The 25,536-nt window shown below is 45.3% G+C and overlaps 1 long non-coding RNA gene across 1 annotated transcript in view; it reads left to right on the top strand.

The window, feature by feature from the left end:
* Positions 1 to 25,536, top strand: part of LOC147729699 (uncharacterized) — a 542,264-nt gene that overhangs the window by 459,108 nt on the left and 57,620 nt on the right. The window lies entirely within an intron of this gene.

Below are 25,536 nucleotides of genomic sequence, written 5' to 3'. Positions count from 1 at the left end.
TAGTTGTTGTCGCTGCTGTGGTTCCCACAGTGTGGGCAGCTATTGTTGATGCTGTAGTTGAACCTAATGTTACTGTTATATTTTGTGTAAATATTTTTATTGTAATTTCAAGTACACAATACGGCAAAGCGATTCTAAATAAAACGTATGTGTGTGGCAAAGGAGAAAGTCATTGAGACATAAATGAACCTAGTAATTCACAGTAGTGCATATGCAGAGTTAAACTGATATGGTGAGGCACTAGATCATTTTTCTGTTGATGTTGCATTGGTGGCAGCTCTGATTCAGGCTTTGGTCTCCACTGTGGGTAAAGATGTAGCCACTTCAGTAGTGGTGATAGCTACTGTCTCTGTTTTTATTGCAGTTGTGGTTCCTGCTCTACTTGCAACTGCTACTTCTGTGGCTGCTATTGGATCTGCTGTGGTGGTAGCTGATGTGTCAGCTATGGTGATTGAAGTGCTCACAGTAGTTATTGATGTTGTGGTTCCTACTATTGTGGCAATTGTTGTTGTTGCAGTTGTCCCTGCTGTTGTTAGAACTATGATGCATGTGTTATCCTTGACATGGTGGCAGCTGTAACTGCAACAAACCCTATGGCGTTGACAGCCCTAGTTGCTGCTGTTACCCCAGTGTTTATGGCAGCTGTTCTTGCGCCACAGGTTTAGTCTAAGGAAGTAAACTTGATGTAGAAATGTAATTTGCATTAGGCATAATCTATCTGAAATGGCTATTTCTGAAAGTGCCTGGAAAGTGTCTTGCCAACCTATGTCTCTTTTAAAGGGTCTCTACAATGATTTGAAGAGAGTAGAGAGTTTTGATAATTAGTAACCTGTTTACTTTTCTGCCCTCAGACATTGCTGTGGTTGGGAGGTTTGCCTCTAGGAGATTGTAGTCTGGCAGCAAGTCAATAACAATGAGGTAGGGGGAGGCGGCATGCTGGTACTTTTGTAGTAATTTACATATATTTTAATATTAGCTGCGATGCATGGTTCTGCTCAGAGATACATGTTTTACTTTTGAGTTAGCCTAAAAAACTCTATGATTAAAGATTTGATGGTGGTAAGTCGTGGTTGTATAAAAGGTGGTGAGAGAGTAGAGATTTTCTTACACTGTAGCCAAGTATTGACTTTGTTTTAAACATATCTGGGAATGCAAGACATCCTGAGAGCTGCTCTAACCATATTCAAACGCAAGCTTTAGAATATTATGCAGAACTGTTATAATCAGGTGAAGTAGCAGAAATAGGATGTAAACTCACAACTACTAATGTGGGAGCATGGAGGTAGTAGCGACTGCTCCTCTTCCGTTAGGCAGAGGAGTGTCAACCCACTGACTTCAAAGGAAAAATAAAATGATCATAACGCAACGTTAATAGTGTTACATTGTTAGCATGGAGCCTGAGATAGGTTAGGGTGGTGGGGGGTGCTTGGCTGTCCTCACATGGAGGAGGAGTGGGTGCTGCACCATACGTGCGCATGATGGTTTGGCAGGCCATCTTGTGCCGGCCAAACCATCATGCGCACTTAAGCTTGTACTCCACCCGGCTGTATTGCAAGGCTGGGGGGTAAACATACACAGACTCCCACTCCCTGTTTGAGAGCCGAACCAGGGTGCTCAGTCCAATCACAATGCTACGGTTGTGCTGTTGACAGCAGAGGTGTGATTGGCTTGGGGAGTCTGGGAGCCTGTCTGCTACTTGGAGACTGCAGAAGAGGACTGAGAAAAGGCCGCGACCAGCAGGTAAGTGTGCTATTCTTTTCTTTATATTAACCCTTTGGATGCTGATGACGGCCGCATGCTAGTGACGGAACCGCTCCGTCATCAGCTGCGGGTGCGCTGTGCTGATGATGGAGCAGTTCCGTCATGGCCTGCTCGGCGCTCCTGCGCGGCGCGAATTCCGCGCTTGCGCTGAGCGTTCCATTGAGGGAACCGCTCCATCATAAGCACAGCACAACTGACGCTGGTGACGGAGCGGTTCCGTCACCAGCATGCGGCCGCCACGCCCCCTTAGCACTGCGGCGGAATAGCCGCCGCAGTGAAGGGGTTAAATTCTTTTGCAATCCCCCTCTATACCCCCCCGCCCCCGCCCGACCACTACATTTCCCTAGCAGCCTTTTCTGGTAGGCAGTGATATATGCTGATACAGTTGTACTATCCTGCTTCTGCAACTATGTTATGGACATTCTAATTGCCATAAAAAAATGGTATATACTTATCACATTAACACATAAAAGTTGCTAGTGAAGGTTGTTCAAATTATTGCCACCATTTTATGATCGCAAATTGCAGAAAACAGTGCTCTGTTCTTGGGAAATGCTTAGTTTTTGGAGATTAACTTTTTGCAGATACTCCTACTTATTTACATTCAAGACTGGGGTGACTTACTGAGCAGGGTGGAGGCACTTGTCCTTTATGACACCCCTTGGGAACGGCAAGTAAAAGATGGAAATAATCCATTCTAAACCTGGTCAGCAAAAACCGTTCGTGAGCTGACAAGGGCCACAATAAATATGGCTCCAAGTCTGGAGTAGATTTGAGCGTCACAAATTTGCGGATGCTAGTTTTTGACAATTCTATCCCATCTCTATTTAACTTTTTTTGCAAGATAAAAGATTGCTTCACAAAAGCCACATCTAGTTTAGTAATCTGATCAGGATTTAAAAAAAGGTCCAGACGCCCCAGCTCGCTAAAACAGCCCTTTGGATATTTTAACCACGGGATATTAATCATGTGGTCCTGGATAAAAATTTCTTTCAATAACAGATGAGTAAGGCCAAGATCTTCATTCAGCCAACAATTGAGCCAAAAGAGCAAAGGGCGCATAGCCAGTGTATCACAGATAAAAGTCATCCCAGTCTCTTCATGAACTATTAGGTTCGAGGTTCCTCTAAGTACCCCTAACAACTTTTGGGAAGTTATTTTCTGCAACCGGAATTCCCTCCAATGAAGCATAACCCCACAATTCGCTGCCGTAGCTTGCAATCGCTACACTCTTTGCCTGATAGATTTTCAGCATAGCCGCTATTGGACACTTTCCCATTCTTGCATTAGTCCTTATCACCTCCCCTTCTTCTCCGGATTAAAGGGCCCCAGTCCAGGTGGTCATCCAATAGGACACCCAGATAAGAGAATGTTGATGTTATGGGCACTATTTCTGCCTTCACCTTAAAGGTGTACTGCCCCTTGGCACATTCCCTAAAATAACAACCAGCGGTGTCGACTGCGGCGGGAGGTCAATAACTGGTAAATTCTGCTGCATGTCATAAGAAGACCCCTGCAGCATACCCCCATTTTTCCCCGCAGAGCTAGAAGCTGGTCCAGCTTGTTTTTCCGGCTGAACCCTGTGCAAACAGTCAGGGGCGTCCCACTCACCCCCCCTGTCATGCTAAGATTCGTGACTATAGCAGGGGATGCACTAATAATTGGAGGACAGGTGATTCCAGACGTCCCCACTATGGGAACCCTTGCTGATGCGTTTTTTAATTCTAAGTGGGCGGGCACCGCACAACTTCACAGTAGGTTGGATTGTATACATTTAAGCTGGTCTGCTATACTTTGCTCAATGTTGTACAGTTTAACCATAATAGGTTGTAATTTGTCTTCCAGCATGCTGCATAGAATGGATTTAAATACTTCCATCAATGGGGGGTCAACCACAGGGGTAACTACAGACAGTTGTGGCCTGGTTTCTGGTGCTGATGCTAACAATGTATTAGATTTAATCTTTTTGCTTGACTGCCCATAGCTTTGCTTTTTCTTTTCGTACTGCCGTGAGATTTGCATGCTCCCCCCGGTTGATATGGTCGATTACAATCGCCCGATGTCTCAATGTCAATATTTGAGCTTTCCCCTCCCTTTCTTCTGGTAGCTAGGGGGACAGCCCTCTCCCTAGTACCGGCAGTAACATCAGGAGGCAAAGATGCTGCTATTTTATCCTGCTGTGTCTCTGTTACGGGGGAAAGCACAACCGTATCTTGAGAAACATTCCCAAGCCCCTGTGTGAGCATAGTACTTCTCGCCTCATCACCAAAACAGGTAAAAGACCACTAGTTGGGGATCTGGATAATCGCCTGTTCACAAGCTCAATCTCCATGTCTATCACTGAGGCAGCTCTGGATAGAAAGGTGTCCATGGTTTTTACAGTTGCCTTTGCACTGCCTATGGGCCCAACTTGGTTTGCCTGAATCTTAGGCCTCCCCATAGTAGATAACCTAGGGTGATATATAGCTGAAGCCTGCCGTAATCCACTAGGGCCACAAAAAACCCACACAACAGGTTTAGTACTGGATTTCCCGAACAGAGAGGCTGCCCACTGATAACATAGAGGTACAATTATATAAATAATAAATAATAAATAATCTGCATAAAATATAAAGCAATAATCACAGCAAGTCAAAACAAAAAACTAAAATAACCTGGCCCAGGCCAGCCTCTTCTGGCCCCTGACGGGCACTGACGGGCCCGCCATTGGCCCGAGCTTTGCCCGGGCACGCCCGTGCGCGTCCCGTGCTGTGGGAGCCCTGGCCCCTCTTTAAGCAACTCCTAGTGCACATGACCCCGTTGGGCGTGTTGGGCGGCACTGCTACCGCACGGGATGCTAAGGTGATGTAGTCCCCACACGCAGGAGACAATGGCGGCTCTCAGCGGCACTCGGCACTCGGCGTGGCCTCGGGAGTGCGGCGGCCCCCTCGGGACTCCGATCAGTCCTCTGTGGCAACAGGTAGGGAAATGCTTTAAAAATCAAAGTTGAACAGTCCTCTGTGGCTGCAGGTAGTGAAATGATTTAAAGATCAATGTTCGGCGAAAAAAAGAACTGGCTCCCTGCATCCTTATTTGCCATGCTGAAGAAATTTGACATCCAGAAAAGTAACAGTCCCAAATTAAAACCGTTGATTAGTATGACTGCTAGGCTTACCTGACCTCCCTGCCCATGTGGTCATCTTAAAATCATAGCTGCTTTCCAACCTAATGCGAACAATGATGCTGATAGGCACTTTCTTTTTTTGTGTGTATTTTGTCGCTGTAAATATTTTACAAAATATATCTCCAATTCCCCTTATTCTATTTGAACCGTTTTTGTGTTGTATTGCTCATTAAATTATTCTTGAAATGTATTCAATTGAGTAAGGGTTTGTATTGTGTCTTGTTCTTTAATTTAATATTGTTTAGTACTTTTGAAATATAGCATGCATATCTCCGGGGAATTGTCTGCTGCTTGAGCCATAACTATGATTGGTAAAGTAGAAATCTACTCAGATCTCTATTGGGACCAATTAGATTGTGTCTATGAAGTCGGTACCTGCACTTCCTCACAAATTACCAACACAATTTCAGACTAATTAATGTTAAATAGTGAAGAAAAGCAGCACTATTGTGCCTAACCTTCTTTCCGGCCCTTTTGAGCACACCTGCAGTCTGGCAGAGAAGCCTTTTTGAAGTATAGTCAATGAGAGCTATATTATTTAATTGTCAGCAATTATTTCGTGTTTTAATGACCGCAATTTCCACACTAATTAAATAGAGATGTTCCTGTTTTTTTGGCAAAATAAATACCTGATTTCTTTTCAAACAATGGGCTGAGCGATTAAACATACTGCACTGTCAACTCATTCAACTCTTAACATTCAGTAAACATGGCCACTGCTTATCAAGCTATTGTCTTAAAAAGGGCAGGTGTTAATCTCTCACGTTACAGGTTGGTGGCTTTTTACCTTCATAAAAAATGTGTGAGTACCTGCAGTATATGCAGTGTTTAATTTGTAAAAAAAAAACATAGGTATCAGGTCTCTCGTCGGGAGGCCACTGCAGCTTGCATTACACAGTGCCCTGCTATGCTGCCAGTGATAGTTACAACACAACTACTAACCATCACACTTCTGCAAGTGGGACAATAGGACTATTTCAGGCCCCTAAAGATATAAGAATGGCCTGGGTGGCAGATAATAGTCATTAGAATGTATATTGAGTTAATAATGAACTGTTGTTGTAGTTATCTCTAAATTAGCCAGACAGAGCTACCTTTTGGCCGACTGTCAAAAGCCTATCACCCACATGCATCAAGGTATTTAGGAGTCGCAAACTGTGCGAATCGGTAAATTCAGCCATTAGGCGATTCCTAAATATCTTTTTTGGATGCATCAAACATTTTTGGTAAAATCTCTATTTTTAGCGAATTCCAAAAATGCGATTGCTTTTAAGGAATCGCAAATTTGCGACTCCTTAAAAGCAATGCATGATTGCATTTTAAATTGCGAATTCGCAATTAGGGGGTGCAAATTACCACGATGGTGAACCTCGTTGTAATTTGCGAAAATGTTTAAAAATGCTCAAAATTGCATCTTAAACACTGTAATGTTACAGACACACATGTCCTTAGGACATGTGTGTGTGAAACATGCACTTAAAAATGCATTTCAGGGGTGCAGGGGGGGGTCATTTGGACCGCCCCCCCTGCACCCATGGAATGCATTAACATTTTGCGAATCGCAAATAGAAATTCGCAAAATGTCAATGCCTTCCCATTGATTCCTATTGGCCTTTTGGCCTGTAGGAATCAATGGGAATTGCGAAATCGCAATTTACAATTCGCATAATCCTTGCGATTCGGTAAAAATTGTGATTTTCACCGAATCGCAAAAATTATGCGAATAAATTGATGCATTCCATTTTGCGATTCCTTATTTGCGATTCCCTATTTTTCGCAAATAAGGAATCGCAGAATGTCCCGATGATGCATGTGGCAGCAAGTGTTGATACATTAAGAGCCAGTTCACTGGTTGCAGGATAAAGTTAAAGGCTATAGTGGAGGGAGTAAGACAGAAAGCAGCAGGAGAGGGAGGAGACCATGGACCGCTATCCTGAAGTGTAAACTTATGATGCATTCATGGCGCCGCCCCAGTGATAAGAAATGAACATAATCTGAGGTTTGTTGCACCAGAAGGCGTTGTTCAGCTCAGATAGAAGGAGCTTATTCAGATCTTATGTGGGAGGCATGATGGGCCTTCCATCTGCATGACCCTCACCTGCCAGTGCCACTTTCAAGGATGGTACTATGAATGGTCAGACAATGCAGCTGCACAATCCCTGCACCGGTATGAGGCCTATATTAAAGTATACAAAAAGTGATGGATGAAATGCTTTAATTCATCTCAGCCACAGGTAATTACTCATCCCGTATCCCAGTCCATAATTTTTTTTGCACACCAATCCACCTCACTTTGGACCCAGCTATATGCAAATCAGACTTGACCCTGCTCTAGTGGGAACAGTCCAGCCCGAACTGCCAAACCAGGTCCTCCCTGAACACAGGATGGTTGCGCCATTGTTTTGGGCTCACCTTCCCCACTGCACAATGCCTGCTCCAAAATATGCGGCCAATACTAAAGTATAGAAAAACAGATGGATTAAATGCTTGAATTAATCTCAGCCACTGGGAATTAATTGGTTCGCATCACAGTCCATAGTAAGTTTGCACACAATGCCACTTCAGTTTGGACCCTGCTATATGCAAATCAGTCTTGACCCTGCTCCAATGGGAACAGTCTAGCCTGAACCTTTTTAGGAGGCCCGGGAGAGACTACCTTCCCTCACCAGAGGTTTGCTGAGTCCATGTACCTGAAACGCCGTGTGTTCATGTAGGCAATGGACAACAGGAGGATTTAACATTCTCTCTCTGTGACTGACCTAATGCATGATGCTCTGCAGGGCCCTGAATTATGATCTCCCTCTGCTCTGCCAGAGATCTGTGTTTCAGTGGTTGCCAGCCACTGTCCCTGAAGCCTAGCCAATTCACACAAATCCTTCTTCCCACTGCCAAGGGTTCTTTGGTAGAGGATAAATGATGTGGAATATTTTACTTTCCTGTTCTACTTGTTGTTCAGCTCTTTAAGAGAGCATTTCAAATTGTAAATTTGAATTAAATTGTTGCAATGGCTTTTTTAGGGGATGAGGCAAATGGTATTGCATTTATGAGGTTTCCTCCCATATTTGGTTGTTGTGCACAGCAATATCACAGACACTGATGTAACCTTTTGTACTGAAGTTCTGCGACTCAATTAATAGAGTATTTGCTCTTAAATGACTCCCCGAACAATGAAACTAACACCCTTGGAATGGCCTGACTGCCATTGGCACAATTAAGTCCTACAAAAACAGTGGTTTGCCCTGAAGATTTCAAAGACTAAAAATAAGTTCCAAAGTGCAGTACAAACAACCCTTAATTCGTAAATTCGGGTAGCTGTCATGAGCGCTCATGCAAGGAAAATTCACAAGTGTGTAGGATGGGATCTAGAACTGATTCCTCTCCCTCTTTATAAGTCTGGCCTTCTGGAGAGAGATTTGTGGGACCGTGCATGAGTGCCACCCAGCCAACAGCGAGTAGGATTTTATAAGGAAGACTACTCTGCATAGGCTGAAAGTGAGGTGCAAATTAAATGCTGAGGCTGGGGATATGTATATATGTTAAGAGCCGATGTCGGAGTACAATGCAAATGGCTGATGTGCGTTAAACGTAAGGTATGATTTTGTTGATGTCAAAACTCTCTTAGTAAATATTGTAGTAAATATATCAGTTTTTACGAGACCTGGGATTCGATTTTCCATTCATTGAGATTAATATAGTGCATCTCACCTTCATTGAGCTTTACAACATAGATATTTATTTTAATTAGGGTTTTTATTTATCACTTATTTTACATAATTTTACTCAAGGCCCTTTAAGTGAGGTCATTAACTCACTCATCCAAAAGTTATTTCCAGCATACCAATCAAGATCAAAAGTCAAATGATGCCACTTCCTGTAATGACACACGTTGTTAATCCCTTTCTGTTTAGATCACACAAATCATAGCAGCAGCTCTCTTACAGGCACTTCTCAGACTGACAATACAGATCAACTGGTAACTTGACAATCACTCCTTTTCACCAGAACAATGTTAGTAAATGATAATGAAAATTCCTGGGTAATAGAAACTGGAATGCTATTATGCAGATAATTTGGGCAATGTGAACCTCTATGGACTTAATTTGATTTGATTTTTAATCATGCAAGTGTGTGTTTTTTTTAATTGTACATCCATAACCACATACTTGTTTTGTTCTCTTCTTTTTACTGCAGGCAACCAAACAGTGTAGTCCAGTATTTCACTTACTATTTTCAATATATATTACACACATTTTCTGGGTATGAATAAACATACCAATACTTTATGGCTTATGGCCCTACATTACCATTTCAGAAACTATATATATTGTGAGAAAGTGGATTATTAGTTGGGATGGATGAAAGTAATAATATCACTATTTTGTAAGATCCATTAAAGGGTTCAGGGGTTTAAACCTGAGTTCCACCGCAGTTAGCAATGACACAGTGAACACACAATTAAGTTTAGAAAATTTATATACCATTTAGAACCACCAAAACCGCTCAAACCTCAAAAACAAAACAAAAAAAAATAAATCTCACTCCAATTTATAAAACAAAATAGAGAATAAAATAATGAACCAAATGACAATAACATTTAAAAAATCCAATATGAGGAACTTTAGATATGCATTTTTTAAGTTTCAAATGAAAACTCACCAGAAAGAGTTAAGCCCCAAGTCCAATTGGTGAAGTAGAACGGGACCTAGGCACGATTTGAGGCCAACTACAATGAACCGCAGGTCGGATACATCAACTAGTTTTACGCAGTCAGAAGTTTTACCTTGAGACTTATGGCCTTATTATGAGTTTGGTGGTCTGATGGGCAAAGGACCGCATCTGTGACCGCTAGGAGACCGTTGCACATGTGGCCTTCCGACCACCGTATTATGAGTTACTAGAGGAGCTAGCAGTGTGGCTTTAGTAGTCTTGCAAAATTGGGCAATGTATTTCCATATATATCGATGCGTGTGTGTACATTCCAACTGCACATGTATTGAATGCACACATATTTCACGTTATATGTGGAAAAATACCAACTATCCCTTGCCTGAGTCGAACCATATTTGGGCAGTCTCAGTAATGTGTACATGGTACCAAAGCACTTACCTGCATTTCGCCAAAGACGGGGGCGTATTCCTCAGAGTGAAGATGCACCTGTGTAGGGGGGACCCGGAGAAAGTGATCCATGGCGAAATCTGCTGGGAGGAACTGGAAAGGGGTGAGTATGCACCCTAAATCCTTCGTTCCTGCCAATCTTTAGGCAGTGATATGACCGCCGTGATCAGCTCGTCGGGAAGACAACTCGTAATACAGATTGTGGTCTTGAGCCCCTGTACCGCACAATAGAGCCTGCCTTCTCCCGACTCCGGTGGTCAGCGGTGTGCTTGTGTTCTGGTCAGTCCAGCCACAGTCTCTGCAAAGCCAATCTGCCCAAGTCGTAATACGGCAGACAGCTCACTGCTATCCGACCGCCACCACCAGGATGGCAGTTCACCAACCACTAAACCCGTAATAATGCCTTCAGGTTTTTTTTATGGAAGTCAAAATCCTTCAGCACGGCAAGGCAGCCAGCTGTATCCGAGAAGGGCTCCAAGATGTTGGATTGGACGTGGTCCAGAGAAAGCTGTTTGTTTAAGTTAAAACACGCCAAGCGAGAAAATATGAAGTTTACAACCATGGACATTTTCTTACCGGATGGATACTTTTGCCATCTTTGGCTGGTCTAGTTTTTGACATTTGAACAAAGTCACTTTTATGGAGTTCGGATTCTTTCAGAGGTCAAGCTTCAAGTTGTAGCCAAAGAGGGCTCCACGAGGCCATATACCTTTTCTGCAACGTCCCCGCTGAAATGGATTTGTTTATGTGAAAAAGCATAGAGGGAAAGAAACCTGAATCTTATGCTCAGCAACAATGCACTTTGGTTGGATTGATGTGGCAATTTTGTAATTGCAGACTTCGAAGAAATTTCTTGTGAGTTTACTTCATGGACAAACTAGCCAAACGCCTTTCGGCATCTACACACCTTGACCACGGGTACAGACATAAAGATGTGGGCCAAGTTTAAGTGCTAGTGCAAGTGTAAACATGAAAAGAAGACTCTCAGTGGCTTATTCAGACAAAATGGCAGCCATCTTAGAATATGCGTTTGAATCATGTAGTACCCAGATAATTATGCAATTCACAGAATTACAACATGGCATCATAATGAAAATAACAATAATTGAGGAATTAATTTCCCTTATTAAGAGGCTTTTAGAAGTTATTATGTAGAAGAACTGGACCTTTGAAATGTGCCTGTACGTATAGGATGTCTACTGAGCATTACTGAGAGTGAATACCGTAATGCACGTTATAAGATGGCTGCCCTGTACAAAGAATATTTTGCCAGTGTTAGATTTATTTTGCACAACTATTTGTAATTTTTTGACATATAGATTATAACAGCCTCTTAATAAGGGCGATGAGGTCCTCTTGTGTCCTGAGGACCTCAGGACTGAAGTGGTCTTCATCTCCCAAGCAGCAGTGCGCCAGTAGGTATGTTTGCAGAGTGGTGTAAAAAGGAGCCATGGCCTCAGACCACTCTCAGCAATCCAGCTGTGTGGGGCTTACTGGTGGTACCTGGTGGGCAAAGTTGGCCCCCAGGGACCCTAGGGAGGCAAAGGGACTTCATCCCCCAACCAAGAGCGTGCCAGGAGGCATGTTTGCTAGGTGGTGGATAAAGGGGGCATGGCCTGTGTCCACCTGTCAGCAATCCCACTATCTGGGGCATACTGGAGGTATAAGGGAGGCAGATTGGCCCCTAAGGACCCCTAGCAGTGAAGTGGACTTTAATTCCCATCCAAGTGCACGCCAGAGAGCACGTATGTAGAGTGGTGGGGAAAGGGGTCCTGGGCTGCTATGAGAACTTAGCAATCCTGCTGTGTAGGACTTACAGGAGGTAATAGGAGGGCTAGTTGGCCCTCAAGGTTGACCTTTGGGCTAACTACCCCTCCTGTTACCTCCACTAAGTCCCACACAGTGGGATTTGCTAAGAGGTATTCGGAGGCCATGCTCACCTTTCTTCACCACTCTGCAAACACGCCTCCTGGTACAGTACTGGTTGGGGGATGAAGTGCACTTTACTCCTGAGGGACTTTGGGATTCCTGAGCACTGGTCGGAGGCTCAGGCCCCTTTCTGCACCACTGTGCAAATGTGACTACCACATTATAGTTAGAAATTAGCATTTAAAAAAAACCTTAGTATTTAAAAAACTTTAGAAATTCCCTGAAAAAAACATAGGTTTCAGGGACATTATAGTTAGAAATTAGCATTTAAAAAACCTTTGAAATTCACAAAAAAAAACCTCAGGTTTCAAGGACGTTATAGTTAGTTGGACATTTCACTCATACAAAACTAGAAAAATTCGACCGTTATAGTTAGTTGAGCAAACCATAACAACCCCCCCTCGCAATGCACTGCTGATGACGTCACATAGTACATCACCCATGACATTGTCAGTGACATCACTAATGACATCTCAAATGACATCACTGATGACATCTATCCAGTAACTGATTATTTTTTAAGTTTAATTTATATACACGCCAAGGTGTATTGAAGAATGAGTGAGTGTATAATTGTCTAAATGGATGATATAGTAAGTGCATAACTGACTGTATAAGTGAGTGATTAACCATGTCCTAGTGAATGCATTGGTTAGTGACTAATCTGTGTGAATGTCTGTATCAGTCTTTCAGTTGGTGTGTAATTGGCTGTCTGAGAACCTGTATGGGTGCCTGAGTCTCTGTGTGGGTAAGTGCGGGGTATGTTACTATCTGCATGGATGTGTGAGTGGGTGATTAACTGGGTGTATGGGTTCATGAGTATATCTGTGAGGGGTTGTATGGGAGTGTGGGTGTGTGTATAGGTGTGTTGGTGAGTGAATGAATGTCTCAGTGGTACATGTGTAGGTAACTACATATGTGAATGGCACTATATGTGAGTGTTGGAGTATATAAGTGACTATATGTGAGAGTGAGTGAATCTGAGCGTGGCTGTATGGATGAGTGTGTGCTTGTGTCAGTGGTTGTAGAAGAGAGTAAGTATGTGTTAGTATCTGTATGAAGATGGAAGGTGGTGTGTGTATACCTATATAATGAGTAAATCGCAGTGTGATTGATTCTTTGGGTGACTGACTAGGTGTGTGAGTAACTCTATGGGTGAGTGGCAGTGTGTGAGTATTTATATAGGTGTATGAGTGCATATATCAGTGGCTGTATTGATTAGTGACTGCATGTACAATGTACAAATGACTCTATGGGTGAGTAGATGTGTGTGTAGTCCTATGAATCAATCAGTGGGTATGTACTAAATGGTATAGGTATGTCTATGGTTTCGAAAATGGTAGTCTGTATTTTAGAATAGGTGTATTAAAGGTTATATTAGGGTGTGATGAGGTGCATTAGATGTTATGTGGATGATGTCATCAGTGATGTTACTGACCATGTCATGAGTGATGTAATATGTGACGTCCTCAGCAATGCACTGCGGGGGTGCGAGTTATAGTTAGCTCAACTAACTATAACAGCCAAATTTCTCTAGTTTTGTATGAGTGAAATGTGCAACTAACTATAACATCCCTGAAACCCGAGGTTTTTTCCAGTAAAAAAAATATATATATATATATATCCTTGAGGGCTCTTCTTGGAGGGATGTTTTTGACATTTAGTCTGTGTCAGCCAGAGACACAGTACGGAAGGCTCCACTGCACGCAAGAGTCTCTGAGAGGTAACTGGCACCCAGCTGCTTGCAGCTACAGGATGGTATCGAGGGATCGATATGCTCAGACGACCGCCAGAGGACCTGTATCTATGTTGGGGAGAGCGAGGTATTCTACCTCGGTAGGGCGCCCAGTCCGCATTGACTGCCCTAACCTAACCGCTTGCCTTGGTACACTGGCTGCAGCGGCTATAAGGGGACGCAGGACAACGGCCGTTGAGTTTCTTGGTTCCGGAGGCATTGAATCCTGCACCACCTACCTGTGTCCAGCGGGACCTACAGTCTGCCTCATTCCCCCACGCCATCGACCCAGCCGCGCCGCCACAGTGCCCTCTGGGAGTTGTGGTCCAGCATTGAAACGGACTCTGACAAGGTGTGTCGACCACATTAGGGGGAGGAGCGTTGAGTGCTGGAACAATGTATAAAGCAGGTAGGAACATTGGAGAGCCGGACATGCTGCAATGCTGGGCGCTGAGGAAGGCCATAGAAGCCGAAATGCATTCGCAGCCATTGCTGAATTGAGAAAATAAGCGAGACTGCTTGACCTGTAATCCCCTTGGCCTCCGCGTTCTTCTTTGAGGGCTCTTCTTGGAGGGATGTTTTTGACATTTAGTCTGTGTCAGCCAGAGACACAGTATGGAAGGCTCCACTGCACGCAAGAGTCTCTGAGAGGTAACTGGCACCCAGCTGCTTGCAGCTACAGGATGGTATCAAGGGATCGATATGCTCAGACGGCCGCCAGAGGACCTGGATCTATGTTGGGGAGAGCGAGGTATTCTACCTCGGTAGGGCGCCCAGTCCGCATTGACTGCCCTAACCTAACCGCTTGCCTTGGTACACTGGCTGCAGCGGCTATAAGGGGACGCAGGACAACGGCCGTTGAGTTTCTTGGTTCCGGTGGCATTGAATCCTGCACCACCTACCTGTGTCCAGCGGGACCTACAGTCTGCCTCATTCCCCCACGCCATCGACCCAGCCGCGCCGCCACAGTGCCCTCTGGGAGTTGTGGTCCAGCATTGAAACGGACTCTGACAAGGTGTGTCGACCACATTAGGGGGAGGAGCGTTGAGTGCTGGAACAATGTATAAAGCAGGTAGGAACATTGGAGAGCCGGACATGCTGCAATGCTGGGCGCTGAGGAAGGCCATAGAAGCCGAAATGCATTCGCCGCCATTGCTGAATTGAGAAAATAAGCGAGACTGCTTGACCTGTAATCCCCTTGGCCTCCGCGTTCTTCTTTGAGGGCTCTTCTTGGAGGGATGTTTTTGACATATATATATATATATATATATATATATATATATATATATATATATATATATATATATATATATATATATATATATATATATATATATATATATATATATATATATCTCCTTCATTGGGAAGACTTAGCAAAATTTGAAAAGAAGGTTTTGACCAACCAAAAGGATTTATTTTGATACGTCAAATTGCCGTTTTTTTTTTTTTTTTAGCTGCTTCTGTCAGGCTACAATGATAGGCTACCAGAAGCTGTGTGGCATTTTCCTTTATAGGCCTTGGTTACACTTTGTGCCATATACTCAGGACTTGCAGGTTGGTTACATTTTCCAATTAGTGGTATATACAATTTTGATATGTTTTAGGGGTCAGAGCACATGCACTTGGGCCATGTTAGCAGAGTCTCGGTTCACAAGGACAGAAAACAGCATCATCAGTCTAAACAAATGGGGATGATCATACAAATAGAGGCCTTGTCTTATTTATCACATATTAAATGTAGTATTTTTGTATTCCTTTTTGGTACTGTTTTTCCAGTATTGGGTGTTCTAAATTTCATTCTAGTTCTTCTCTGGGATTAGCTACTTCTTAAATACTGTTTGTTTTTACATCCCAAATCAAAGCTGCATTTTTCTATCTATTCTAGAGCTTTGGGACTCCACTCTTCTGCTTCATTGTTCTGTGTAGTTCTGTTTTTCAAATATGTGTCCAACATTTTTCCTAAAGTCCATATTTGTCTTGAAAGCTCAGCTTCAGAGTGATCATGCTGCATTGGCAATTCTAGATTAATTAGCAATTAACTGGCTGGGTAAGAGAGTCACTCAAACTAATTTCTCGACAATTAAATGCCAGTAATTCAACCTTTCTAATTATATGAAAGTGGTGAACTCTTAGTCTGCTTTGACAGCTCGAGCTTGTAATAGCCCCTTTGTTTTAAGTTAACAGCCTTAACTCATAGGATAATTAGCACAGTCCTATTATTCAGACCATTGGAGAGTCAATCCAATGACCTCAAAGCTCAGCATGTGTCCTTTAGCAATGTTGTTATGTGCCACATCGACTAGCTGTAATAACATTGCTCTAAGAGGCATCCTTCAACTTATTACTAGTGTGTGACTAGAGCACTGTTGTACTGTTATGTTGGTACAGGCAGCCGAAGGCTTATTATAGCCTTAGAGCACGATGGAGCGGGCTCTACACGGCAATTAAAGGTCTCCGCTCCATTGTTAATTGCCCGAACCGAACGTAAGGGCCTCTAATAAGGGAGCGGGCCTTTAATGGCCGATTGAGCCCACAAAGGAGGGATCTAAGGCTATTAGAACATTCCGCCCCTAGACGGCAGAATGCTCCAATTTGTAGAACAAAGTACTCACAGAGCCCACAGACGGCACATGTTTTGGGGGCAGCGGCTCCCCCCTTACTTGCGGCTATAGCGGCAAATGCAGGGATCGCCAGCATGCCCCCTCACTTGTGGCTGTCGCAGGGTGGTAAATGCTGGGGGCGCCACGGGCAGCACAAGGTCTAGCCATGCCACTGGTTAGTTAGCTCCTCAATTTTCCTAATGCAGCCATTAAATAATTATTATTCGCCACATTCCTTCTTCCTATGGAGATAATGTGATCCTCCAGTCTTGTAGTTTGTCCATACCGGTTGTGATATAGCCGAGATACCCGCCACCCCCTCTCAACACAATTCCCAAAAGGAGTGAAACCGGAAACAGTTCTTGAAGTTTTTGGAAGTGGGATGGAGTGACCATCCCGGCCGTATTTATTAAAACAAAATTAAAACATTAAACGTTTCATGTTATGTACAATTTCATTACCATATTGCGATGTTTGGCTAACCTTAACAGATTCTCTAATACAGAGGTTCTCCTAGCCGAACTAGCAACCTACAAAACATTTCTTGACATATTGAAATTGTACAACCTAACGTTTAAGGGCCAACGGCAAGGTCATAACCGGTGTCAAGATCCCTAACCGGACTTACCCCTCCCACTTGGGATGGGCGACAGCACGGAGGCGTACCTCAAGTGCAACTACTACCAATTTCCCTTGACTTGACGGGGGCACCTAAAACTCGACGCCAGTTAAAGGTCGTTCGAATACTCGTGTGAGGTATCTAGAAGGTATCGTGGCCCTTATCCCAACCCCACACAACTTACCGCATCTGCCGTCGCAGATGTCACTGGCCCCGGGAAATTCCCCAGGAGGGGGCTGTAACCCCTCCTACAAAGGAAGGGGCCTTGACCGCCTTTCCTTTACTTCCGGCGACCCATCCTTAGAAGGGACCGCCTCCCCATTGAGGGGCCAATGGCCACCTCTCCCGAGCGCTCCCATCCGTGTTGGGTGACGCCCACTCATAGGGATCTACTAATTAGTGCTCACCGATCATGACCTTACCGCCTACCAAAATAAATACGACAGTGCAAATTAACCTAAGAATACATTGGCCACTATGACTGAAAGAGCATACATCAAAATTCGACACTAACTGGATATCTTTAATGGCAAACATACTCAAAACGAACATTCTTTATTAACTCAAAATCAACATGGCACTACAACCTGGAAACGAAAACAAAACAAAATTAATCAACTTTATTATACACAACTGGCTGTCTTCAGGGGCTGGTGGGTGGGTCAAAATTGGCTCTTCGTTCTGTCCCGAGCTCACGTGCAGCGAGGAGGTGCAGCTTCAGCGCACAAGAACAAGAGGATGTCTTCTGGTCTTGCGCCCCTTTTTATCCGTCTTCAGGGCGGGCGTATACCCGCCCCTGCCTGCCCCTGAGGGCGTGGCTGGCTGCGTCGGTGTCTAGGCCAGCCCACTCTAGGGCGGGAACGAGCGCGCCCCAGCTACGCCGCTTCGGGCATACCAGCTGAGACGCGCCTCCCGCCCAAAACGGCTTCCCGGGGGGATCGAGGCACTCGGCCATAAGTTCGGGGGGACCGATTCGGTCGCCCCTTTCCATATAGCCGAGATACCCGCCACCCCCTCTCAACACAATTCCCAAAAGGAGTGAAACCGGAAACAGTTCTTGAAGTTTTTGGAAGTGGGATGGAGTGACCATCCCGGCCGTATTTATTAAAACAAAATTAAAACATTAAACGTTTCATGTTATGTACAATTTCATTACCATATTGCGATGTTTGGCTAACCTTAACAGATTCTCTAATACAGAGGTTCTCCTAGCCGAACTAGCAACCTACAAAACATTTCTTGACATATTGAAATTGTACAACCTAACGTTTAAGGGCCAACGGCAAGGTCATAACCGGTGTCAAGATCCCTAACCGGACTTACCCCTCCCACTTGGGATGGGCGACAGCACGGAGGCGTACCTCAAGTGCAACTACTACCAATTTCCCTTGACTTGACGGGGGCACCTAAAACTCGACGCCAGTTAAAGGTCGTTCGAATACTCGTGTGAGGTATCTAGAAGGTATCGTGGCCCTTATCCCAACCCCACACAACTTACCGCATCTGCCGTCGCAGATGTCACTGGCCCCGGGAAATTCCCCAGGAGGGGGCTGTAACCCCTCCTACAAAGGAAGGGGCCTTGACCGCCTTTCCTTTACTTCCGGCGACCCATCCTTAGAAGGGACCGCCTCCCCATTGAGGGGCCAATGGCCACCTCTCCCGAGCGCTCCCATCCGTGTTGGGTGACGCCCACTCATAGGGATCTACTAATTAGTGCTCACCGATCATGACCTTACCGCCACAGGCCCGGATAGTTGACCGGCTATCCGGGCCCCCCACCAAAACTCCTAGCTAAAGGTCATGTTCCAACGTTTTTAACCATGCTAAGAAGTCTCCTATGAGTAACTCATTTCCCACCCGAGACAAATGCACACCATCCCCCATATACATACTGTCATCATTAATACAACCGTGCGAGATAGAATGCAATGTCCTGGAACGGAACAACCTACTCATTTTGTTATTAAGTTTCCTAACAGAATGGTTCAAAGCAGGGATCGAAATAGCCCCCCGCCACACTTTCCGTGGGATCATATGAGACCACGCAATTATGCACCCCGGAACTTTCCTCGCCAACCAACTTACGGTGGAAAGCATTGCTTCCAGGAGAAGTCGTCTACCGGTGGTGACCAAATCATTGCCCCCTAAATGTACTATGACTATAGACGGCGGTGACCTCATCCGCCCTAACAAACCCTCAAAGTAAGCTTGAAACTGGTCAATACAGAGACCGCCCCTTCCGTAGAAGGACATCCCGTACCCGTATTCCCCAGCTACGTGAATCATGTCACCTGCTTTGAATACGTCTGCGGCACGCCTCACGTATGAGTGGCCCACGACCCACACCTCCTTTCTCACAGCCGGTGATGTCTGACCGCTGGCCCGGTGTTGGGTCGACTGCATAGTCCGCCCCGCCTCGAAGGCTTGCGTAACTGAAAACCAAACAAAAGACAAGAAGCGTGAGTACATTGTTACAGCTTCACAACATGTGCAACCGCACATACCTCTTATAACAATTGGAGGACCAACGCCCCACTCGTTTTACTTGTTCCACATTAAGACCCCTGGCTGCAGCTTCAGTGGCAGCCCCTATCCGAAAGGAATGGGTCCCAAACTCACCCGGGTCCAAGCCTGCTGCGGTAATTGACATCGCGAGCACCCGCTGAAACTGAAACTTTGTCAGTGGGGTGGCGTCCGCGTGTCTCAACATTGTCCCCCCCCATGATGCCACCCTTTGTGCTAGGTAATCCTCTAAACACCTCACCGGACACATGGAGGACCCTGGAATCCTGCGAATGACTATGCAGTCTCCCACCCCACTTTGATCGGTTTTTGACTTGACAAAGGATACCGTCATAGTCTCACCCCTGATCTGAACGTGGTCCCGGCACAAACCCCCCGCCACATCCCGCTTGCTCCTTGCCACCAGCTCACTTATCCTCATAGCCCCGTGAAATGCAAGCGTAAAAGCGGCTCGGAACAAACAGGCCTCGAACTGAGACGAGCATATGTCGGGGAGTGTGGCCAGCAACTGGGACAACCTATCCAGACCTATCGGGCGCCTCTCGTCTACTCTGCGACCCTCAAGGCGTTGCCACCCACGCAGCGCTTTCTGTACAGCAAAAGACGCTGTCGGGTCCTGGATATTATGAGCCCTGGCAACAAAGGAGATAGCAGCACGATGCCTCTGGGCTGTAGCCACCGACTTCCCAGCCTTACGCAAGGACATCAGAAAATGTACTACCCAATCCTCATGCCCCCAAAGTCCCCCTCTCTCAGTCCCCAAAAAGGCCAAATAAGCCCGAAACGCCCCTTCGTATGCCTTCCTCGTCCTTGGTGCTAGACTCTCTCCCACGAGGTAACGAAGTTCGGGGCACCGAGAGACCAGAGAGCTTCGGGAAAGGGTGCTGGCTCGGGGTCCGCTGATGGAAGGAAACCCGAGAAAGCCTGCATTTGAAAACGAGACAGTGCATCAGCAGCCTGATTCATCACCCCCGGGACATGTTTTGCTCTGAATACCACGTTCAGTTGCATACACAGTAAGACAATTTCTTTAAGCAGCCTCAAAATCATTTTACAACGTGCTGCCTGACTATTAATGCATTCTACAACGGTCATATTGTCAGACCAAAATATGACAGAATGATTTTTGAATCCATCGGGCCAGGATTTGAGGGCCACCAAAATAGGAAACAGCTCAAGGAAAGCAATATTACTCGTCAGCCCCTCATCGTGCCACCATGTTGGCCACTTTTGTGCCGACCATTTTGTGCCGAAGATGGCGCCGAAACCCATGCTTCCCGCTGAATCCGTCCATAGACCAAGCTCTTCAGAGGACAAGGCCGGTTTGTTCCAGACGACTCGACCATTGAAATCCGCCAAAAATGCTAACCAAATACGCATGTCTTGGCGGACCTCGGCCGATAACCTCGTGCGATGGTGACCCTCCTTTAGGCCGACCATCGCCTGTGCAATCGAACGGGAGAAGGGGCGGGCCATCGGGATCACCCTTAAGGCAAAATTCAACTTCCCCACCAATTGCTGCAATTGATGCAGCGTAACTTTAGATGCAGTGATACACATTTGCAGGGCTGTCTTGAATTTCGATACTTTGGAAGCTGGTAAACGAAAACAACCCTCACTAGAGTCCAACTCGATCCCGAGGAACTCGAGGCAAGTCGTGGGACCCACAGTTTTACCTGGTGCCAACGGCACGCCAAATTGATTCATTAAAACACAAAATTCAGTCAAGGCCCAGGCACATTCATCATCCCCAGCGGCCCCAAGGAACAGAAAGTCGTCGAGGTAATGCATCACATTCCGAAAACCTGTTTTCTTCGTGTAAACCCATTGCAGAAAACTACTGAATTTCTCGAAATAAGCACAAGATATCGAGCACCCCATTGGCATACACCTGTCCATGTAAAACAAACCTTGAAACATGAATCCCAACAGACGTTGGTCATCCGGGTATACCGGGAGCAAACGGAACGCTGACTCGATATCTGATTTCGCCATCAGCGTCCCGGGCCCCAGGCGATTCAAAATGGCTACGGCCTCATCGAATGATGCGTACCGCACCGAACACATTTCTGGATTAATTGCATCGTTTACAGAAAGGCCATGAGGGGCTGATAAATTGTGAATCAATCGAAACTCACCCGGGTCCTTCTTGGGGACCACCCCTAAAGGAGAACAAACAAAGTTCCGTACCGGGGGGACAGGAAACGGGCCGGCAACCCGACCTCGGGTAACCTCTTTCCGGATCTTATCCTGTACTACAGTAGTATGCTGCAAGACGGAAAGTTGATTTTTGCACGTCCCGACACCCTGAAAGTTACCCACCGGGATGCGGAAACCATATGAAAAACCGTTTCGTAGCACCCCAGCAGAAGTACGATCTGGGTATTCGCTGAGCCAGGGAATCATCGCCAGGGTATCAATCGGGGTTGGTAAAGGCGCCCCTCGGACTATATTAGACCTGTTTAGCGCCTCCTCTGCCCCCACTTTCACCCGATTTGGCTCTGCACGAGGACTCAGGATGGGGTGCCCCACAACCACTACATTCGTGTTTGAACTTACAAGATCCCGGGGGCCTAGTACATTTGCTTCTGTTGAAATTGAAACAGAACCCCCTCTTCCCTGTATTGCCGGCGGGTCTCGGGTAATCGTCTGTACCCGTACCCGACCGAAAGGGTGTCCCCCCATTTTGGCGGGAGGACTCACTAACAGCACTCCCCACCAATGGCACTTTCAACATTCCCGACTCTTTCATCTTATTCCATGTTAAAGAATCGTAACAGTCCCAGGTTAAACTTTTGTTATGCTCCATCGCTTTCCTGAAAAGGTTATCATAACAGAACCATTGGTTACCTTGATGTGATGTCGAGTACCCCATAATTCGTGACTGATATACTGGAAATTCAGGGAGCAAATCAGGCCTACGTTCCCCCAAAATTGCCGTGAAAATTCCCCAAGCATTCCCCCAGTTACCAATATTTTCATTCACTTTAAAGGCGGCCATTTTTGCGCGCCAAACACTCGGATGCATCAGATCCTTTTGACCCTTAACAGTTTCGACCTCATAGTGATCGACGAGCAGGGAGAAAATGTTAACGTATTCCCCCGCCCAAATCTTTTCCTTTATTGGCAAAGGAACATGTTGCCCCAATCTTTCTCTACGAGAGGGTGTTGACTCATCCCTTGCAATCGGCAATGGCCGCTTACCTGCACCGGACGCTGCTTCCGTCCCTCGTGGCTTGTCTATCGCCGCATCCGGCGCGGGCACCTTGGCTGCATCACGTTTCTCGCGCAACTGCTTTATGAGTGCTTGCGCTTCGGTAGCCATGGCGCCCCCATTACTGTCCCCCAACCATGCTGCTAACTGTGCCGCCAATTCGGGAGGCATATCTTCGGCAGACGTCGGGGTGACTATCACGGGAATCGGATTCCCCTCAACCGGTACCGGGGTCGGTACCGGGGCTGGCGCCTCGAGCGGAGAACAGGGAACCGGGACGTCTCCCCCGACCGGCCCCCTTCTCGGCCTCTTTGGCTTCCCTCCGGCCGGTGGAAGCCCCGATCCCTCCTCGCCGTCTCGCTCCGCCAACCGCTTCTTAATTTCGGACATGTCCTTCATGAGTGCCCGAACCAACTGGTCAGTCGACATTCCCTTTGCTCCTTTCTTGGGCATCCTTTCGACGAAGTATCTAAAAGACAAAGAGAGAGATTAAAACGCTAAAAATTGGCTCTTCGTTCTGTCCCGAGCTCACGTGCAGCGAGGAGCTGCAGCTTCAGCGCACAAGAACAAGAGGATGTCTTCTGGTCTTGCGCCCCTTTTTATCCGTCTTCAGGGCGGGCGTATACCCGCCCCTGCCTGCCCCTGAGGGCGTGGCTGGCTGCGTCGGTGTCTAGGCCAGCCCACTCTAGGGCGGGAACGAGCGCGCCCCAGCTACGCCGCTTCGGGCATACCAGCTGAGACGCGCCTCCCGCCCAAAATGGCTTCCCGGGGGGATCGAGGCACTCGGCCATAAGTTCGGGGGGACCGATTCGGTCGCCCCTTTCCACAAGTGTTGCAATGCTGTATGAGATGGCTCTCTATTTTGCATTTTACAAAATCTGGAGCACAATGCTGTCTTTGTCCTGTATTGTGAAAAAATGCCTTAATGGTGGTCCACAGTCAAATATTCATGATAATTAATATTACATGAGAGTAAAGGTGGAAGATGGGGTAGGTTAGAGGATGCCCCTTGAATAAAGGCCTTAATATAAAACAATTTAGGTAATTTTGAATTTTCTCACTCTCCATCTCCCATCTTACCACTGCTAAATTGGTAATATCTCCCGCCCACTGCTTAATTTAAGCCAGTAGTTGCCAGTGGGGCCCACAGGTACTCATATTTTGGGACTGGCATTTTGTTTACCTCAGCCAACTTTTCCTAAGAGTAAAAGAGGGAAAACACACTACAGAGAAAGAATGAGTTACTGAACAACAGAAAACCCATCATAAATGGGAAAATCAGGAACCTGCAAGAGAATTATAAAGGGGCGGGGAGTGTCTAGAAGTCAATTAAAAAGGCCTTAGGTTATTTCCAGCCTGTGCAGCCTTGGTACAATGTGCGCTGGTGCCCACAGCGGGATTATGAGCAAATCTTTGAGCACCAGAACTTTCTCTATAACAAATTAAGCACTGCTCCCAGCTCATCTATTATCAATTTAGTTGTGAAATACTAATTCTTTATCTACTTAACAGAGTTTTTTCTGAATTTCTTGGACTGCCCCAACATACCTTTCTAGCAAGAGAGATACAAAAAAAACGTTCTTCTGATCTGTAGCTCTACCCCCCAAGTATTTGTTCTTCAATATTTGGTATTAATATTAATAATCTATATAAAAACGTCATTTCACAATTCTTCTATTTTGAAGTACTGTAGATACCAGGTGGTGCAACTATACAATAAATCAAAAAGTTACAGTTTCCGTGAGAATATGCCTGCTAGTTTTATGAATTCCAAATCTGAATAATAGCGTACAAATTGTGACCGGCAGGATGTCTTGCTAATCTTTATTTGTGAATTTAGCCCCAATATTATTAGGAAATCCACCTGTGATAAGAATTTGCCCAGAATCCTAAATTGAAGTTCTCAGATTTATATCTCCTACTAGAAAACTGTTGATTGGAACCATTAATTTCCACATATATCTGAATATCACTACATGTTTCTCCAGGAAAGCATTCAATTCAATGACCCATCTTCCTTCGATCCAGCAGCATGCAACTACTGACTTAAAAAATAAAGACCTCAAAATAATCCCGCCATTGAGCAATGTCTCCAAAAATATGAACTCGAACGTTAGTAAAGGAATTTACAATGTAGTAGTTTACACGTAAATTTGGTTCCATGAGTGACATTTTAACAAGGTCAAAATGTTTGTATTATAGATACTTTCCTAGGGGCTTTATTTTGCAGTCAATATTTTGGAGTATTTTCTTTTGTTGCGTACATTCACTTGGATCCCTCATCTTTTAATTTGCACTTCATCAAAGCACACACCATCTCCATGTACCCTTGTCATAATACGAACACATTATCCCTATTTAGCTTTCTCGGATTCTTTGTCTTTGTTTCTATCTTCCAGGACTTTTGCAGCTAAAGCTTGAATTCTGTTCTTTTAGAGGTTTCTGTGAATTTTTTCTTTATGTTCCCTATGTTTAATCTAAACAGTAGAAAAAGGGACTGTTATGCTAGGTTAGGTAATTAGATGGTCGTAAAGCACTAAGAAGAAGACAATAGACTAATGAAGTGAAGAGGCAGGTTGGTTAAAGACAATAAATGAGAATACCTTTAAATAAGTTCAAAATGGAGGAAGAGCCAGAGGGATAGATCCAAAACTGACTAAGAACAGCTTCCTAGTTTGGCATTCCTCAATTGTGGAACTTTCAGGATGACAGACAGCAAACAGCAAAGATATCTGGCAGTGTTGTACATAATGAGAAGAGAACTTAATTAATATGTGAACAACCATTAATGGAGTAATAATCCAAGCTGAGTACTTTAAAGGGTATTCTACCATTGACTGGTAACCAGGTAATAGACTTCCTGATGGAGATTGC

Source organism: Lissotriton vulgaris, chromosome 2_1 (genome assembly GCF_964263255.1).
Source record: "Lissotriton vulgaris chromosome 2_1, aLisVul1.2, whole genome shotgun sequence".
NCBI lineage: Eukaryota > Metazoa > Chordata > Amphibia > Caudata > Salamandridae > Lissotriton > Lissotriton vulgaris.
The sequence above is the reverse complement of the archived record's forward strand: the minus strand, read 5'-3'. Positions and strand labels throughout refer to the sequence as shown.